Source organism: Tarenaya hassleriana, unplaced genomic scaffold (assembly GCF_000463585.1).
Source record: "Tarenaya hassleriana unplaced genomic scaffold, ASM46358v1 Cleome162, whole genome shotgun sequence".
Classification (NCBI taxonomy): domain Eukaryota; kingdom Viridiplantae; phylum Streptophyta; class Magnoliopsida; order Brassicales; family Cleomaceae; genus Tarenaya; species Tarenaya hassleriana.
The window spans coordinates 77,402-82,838 of NW_010965040.1; the positions used below are offsets into that span (position 1 = coordinate 77,402).

General features: G+C 38.3%; 1 pseudogene; it reads right to left on the reverse strand.

Moving 5' to 3' along the window:
* Positions 1-455: 455 nt before the first annotated feature.
* On the reverse strand, positions 456-4,646 carry LOC104809702 (annotated as a pseudogene).
* Between the last annotated feature and the right edge of the window lie 791 nt (positions 4,647-5,437).

The following is a 5,437-nucleotide window of genomic DNA, read 5'->3' on the forward strand; positions in this document are numbered from 1 at the left end:
GCTTTATGAGATTCAAGTCATGACTCTGTCCATGTGACAATCTCATGCGGGTCAATCAGTCACTCGTTCACAACGAGTACCCATGATTGTGAAATGCATCCAATGCATCGATCACACCTCATGCTAGTCTTAATTCATCATTGTTCCCACAATGATAACTGACCAGGGTGTTTAGAATCATTCTATAATGATTCAAGGATACCGAAATATAACAAACATGCCAATCATATAACGGGAATGTAATGCATTCATAAATCAATGAATCAATACAAAGTCAAAATGTCATATCACGGATCATCCTAGAGCATTACAACCAACAAGAATATCCGTTAGAACTTTTCCAACGGATTTACAACGGTGTTTGCCACGGATATCCGTTGGAAAATTCGTTGGAATATTCGTCGGAATGTTACAACGGTTTTTACAATGGCGGTCCATTGGAATTTTATAGTGTTTCAAACGGATAGCTGTTGGAATACCCGTTGAAAATCGAAAAAAATTAATAATAAAATAAAATAAATATTTAAAATAAAATAATAATTTATTTTATTTTTAATATTTATTTTATTTTTTATTAATATTATATATATTATATATTAATAAATATATATATATATATAATAAAACAAAATTAAAATTAAAATATTAAAATAAAAAAAATTATTCAAATATTACAGAAAATTTAAATATTTCAGAAAATATAAATTAATTGGCACTATGGGTTTCTTCGTCTTCGCTGGTCCCGAGATTACGTGAAAAAGAATTATTATAATTTTGACCTCCACATAGTAACGATCTTGGTCTGATGCAGAGAGACCGGATGAAGAACCCGCTGAATCGCCAATATTTTACGAGAGTTGGGTAAGTCTTTGAGTTACCGTGCTTGCAACGCGTTCAGCACGAGGATCGACATATATCCCATCAGACTTTTGTGTGTCCGAGCCACCAACTCTACAATTGATGGCGATCTCTCCATTTCTTTCTCCTAATATATATATATATATATATATATATATATATTACTAACGCAATAAAAATTCTACAATTAAAAAACAAATTAAAAATTAAAGTTTAAATAAATATCATCTCTTTTTGCCTTTTCTTGAATGATTTAGCACCGGAGGTATGACGATGAGGACCATCACCCTCGATTTTTTGGGCCAGACGACTTTGTTTCGCTTTAGAACTCTTGTTCTTGAAATGGTCTGAGTTCCAATGCGCAATAAGCTGCTTGTACAAGTCATTTGTTGCCCACTTCGGTGGCAGTCCATGCAGTTGATGACGGCGTTTGACATTGTTTATCATTTGTTTCAACCGCTGCATGTCGAGCTGGTGGAACTCTTTGTAAACTTTATCGGTGTATTTTTTTTTTCCACCGAAAAGATTGCTTTATAAAAAAATTAGAGTTAGTGATAAATTATTTTATTTAAATAAATTTTTAAAAACATAATTTACGATGAACGAGTGCCACCAATAACGTTTGATGTTGTCTGGTACCACCGTCCAACACTAGTAGAGTTGAGGAAAATTAGACGTTATTATTGCCGTAAATTTTTTTCTCAACTCTTTATCGTTAACTCCAAACCTAATAATAACATTTTATTATTAATATTAGTTAATAATATAAATAAAATAATTATTTAAATAAATTAATTTAAAAATTACCATAACGCCCCGTCAAGTTCGGGATCAATTAGCGGGACCTCGCGAGTTTCGAAGGAATTTAAAATTTCCTATACCTCCTCCAGAGTTATGTCAATCTCTGGGAATAGTGGGGGTGCATCCACCGGTTCTGGAAGACGAGAAGGTGGTGGCGGGGGTGATGGCGGTGCTCCAGAAGAACCCGCCAACAATCCTCCGGATCCCGAAAATCGCCTACGAAACTGAAAAAAACAATAGTTGACGGTTGCAGAGGACGAAAACATAAACAAACATTAAAGAGTTGAAAAACAATAACCATTTTGTGTTTTTTTTGCTGATTTTTTTTTGTAAGAGTTGATTTTTTTTTATGAGATTGAGTGAGGAGGAAGAGTGGAGTGATTTTCCGGCGTATGGCATGCTATCGGGATGGAGCACACATGGAAGACTTGCATGTCCGTTTTGCATGGAGGAAACTGAAGCGTTTCAGTTGAGACATGGGAGAAAGTCGTGCTGGTTTGACTGTCATCGCAGATTTCTTCAAAGGAATCATCCATTCAGACAAAATCGTACGATTTTTACCAAAGGTAAAATCGTTACTGAGGAAGGTCTTGTTATGCAAATCGGAGAGAAAATTTATTCTGAGCGAATAAATAGTGGATATTTGGATGATTTGCAAGCTTCTGTGCAATGTGGAGGGAATTTTGGGCATAAGAAGTGCAAAGGATTTGGTGATTGGCATAACTGGTATAAGCGTAGTATTTTTTGGGAGTTGCCTTACTGGAGTTCGCTAACGCCTCGACACAATATGGATGTTATGCATATAGAGAAAAACCTTTTTGATAACATCATCAACACCGTTCTGAATATGCCAGGGAGAAGTAAAGACAACATCAACTCGAGGAAGGACTTGAAAGATATATGCAAGAGAAAAGAGTTGGAGTTGACACGTGATGATCACGCACATGTGCCGATATTCAGACTCACAAGACCAGGGAAAACGGTCTTGTTTAAATGGTTAAAAGAAGAGGGTTAAATTCCCTGATGGATATGCATCCAAATTGGCGCAATGCATTGATACTGATTCATTAAAGCTTATGGGAATGAAGAGTCATGATTGCCGTGTATTCATGCAAAGACTCATTCCTATTGCATTTGCGGAGCTATTGAAACCCAGTCCACGGAGCGTTATGCGGTATCAGCACATTCTTTCGAGATATATGTGCAAGATCTCTGAGAAGAAGTAACTTAGAGGTTTTGAAAGGCAACATTCTTGAGATACTTTGCGCTTTGGAAAAGGTATTTCCACCTTCATTTTTTGATATGATGGAACATTTACCTATTCATTTACCAGATGATGCGATATACGGTGGTCCAGTACAGTTTAGATGGATGTATCCATTTGAGCGATTTTTTTTCCATCTGAAGAAGAAGGCAAAAAATAAAGCATCAGTGGAAGGATCTATCGTCAAACAGTATTTGTTAGAGGAGATCTCCTACTTCAGTTCTTTCTATTTTGAAACTCATATTCAAATGAAGAAAAGGAGAGCTACCAACGAAGACGATAGATGTTATCTCTACCAATATGATACATGTTTCGGACTTATTCCCGAAAGTTTTCCACCTACTGAACGACTCGGAGGCAAATCTGAAGAATATTGGTTAACGTACAAGAGTACAATCACATCGCCACATATATATTGTTGAACTGTGAATTTAGATTAGGATATGTTGCCAAGACATCATCGTCAAAAAGTCTTAAAAAACATGTTGTTAGAAAAAATATAAATATATAATTAATTAATTTCTAAAGTCATTTGAGATTAAAAATGTGTACCTTTCGTATGGCTTAAGTTCTTCACAGTTCAACAATATATATGTGGCGATGTGATTGTACTCTTGTACGTTAACCAATATTCTGCAAATTTGCCTCCGGGTCGTTCAGTAGGTGGAAAACTTTCGGGAATAAGTCCGAAACATGTATCATATTGGTAGAGATAACATCTATCGTCTTCGTTGGTAGCTCTCCTTTTCTTCATTTGAATATGAGTTTCAAAATAGAAAGAACTGAAGTAGGAGATCTCCTCTAACAAATACTGTTTGACGATAGATCCTTCCACTGATGCTTTATTTTTTGCCTTCTTCTTCAGATGGAAAAAAAATCGCTCAAATGGATACATCCATCTAAACTGTACTGGACCACCGTATATCGCATCATCTGGTAAATGAATAGGTAAATGTTCCATCATATCAAAAAATGAAGGTGGAAATACCTTTTCCAAAGCGCAAAGTATCTCAAGAATGTTGCCTTTCAAAACCTCTAAGTTACTTCTTCTCAGAGATCTTGCACATATATCTCGAAAGAATGTGCTGATACCGCATAACGCTCCGTGGACTGGGTTTCAATAGCTCCGCAAATGCAATAGGAATGAGTCTTTGCATGAATACACGGCAATCATGACTCTTCATTCCCATAAGCTTTAATGAATCAGTATCTGTAATACCCCGAAACCCAATTCGAATATTTAATTATTTAGAAATGAATAATTAAATAGAAATATCACAAATCACCAAAATTTAGTAGTACAATGCCGAGAAGAGGTACGGAGATCGTCACGTGCGGAAAGGATCGAGAAAGAACGAAGGAAACGAAAAAAAAAGAAAAAAAATAATAATGTGGACGTGGTCAGCCGGACCAAGGCTGGTCAGGGGCTGACCAAGACCACCCAGACAGACTGGGCTTGGTGGACGGACCAAGAAGAAGAAAAGAAGGAATGTGGACTTGGTCAGCCGGACCAAGGTTGGTCAGGGGCTGACCAGGACCACTCAGACGGACCAAACGGGCACGGACGGACCAAAAGGGCGCGGGAAGTGAGTTGGGTAGTCCCGGTCCGACAGACCAGAATCTTGGTCAGGCGGACCGGATAAAACAGCCTTCCCCACATGTGTCGGCAGCAACTTTGACCCGATTTTTCCGGAAGCAAATGAGCCCCACGCGTAGCCGCCATTCCTAGGGGTCCCACCTATCCCCTAGAGCTGTCTCCTTGCTCTGAAGCTTCCCCGTCGCCCACAAACATCTCCCTCAACCTCCACACATAGCCATTTGGGACAAAACAGAGGAGAGATGAGAAAGAGAGAGAAAGGGAGAGAAAAGAGAAGAAAGGGAGAGAAAGGAGCTCGGGGAGACCAAGAGGGACGTGCCCAGACGTGACTTGGAGCTTCTCACGTCGTGTGGAGCCACAGGGAGCTCACCAAAACTCGGGCAAAGCTCACCAAAGCTCAAGAACAAGGTGAGTGGCTTGAGTTGCTTCGGTGTACTCTCGTTTTCATCGTGTGACCGTGATATCTCAATGATTGGTTGCTTGAGATTGATAGAGGACATTGCAATGTGAATTTAGAAACAAACGGTACTCAATTTGGTTGAGAAACGAAGGAGATATGAGCGAATGAAAAGGCAACATTCTTGAGATACTTTGCGCTTTGGAAAAGGTATTTCCACCTTCATTTTTTGATATGATGGAACATTTACCTATTCATTTACCAGATGATGCGATATACGGTGGTCCAGTATAGTTTAGATGGATGTATCCATTTGAGCGATTTTTTTTCCATCTGAAGAAGAAGGCAAAAAATAAAGCATCAGTGGAAGGATCTATCGTCAAACAGTATTTGTTAGAGGAGATCTCCTACTTCACTAAGCCTTCCTTATCCCTCTTATTGGTTCTTTTCACACGTTGTTTTGGATTCTACTTTTCCGGGCGAGAGTCTACACCGTGGACGGTGTATGATTCAAGTCTGG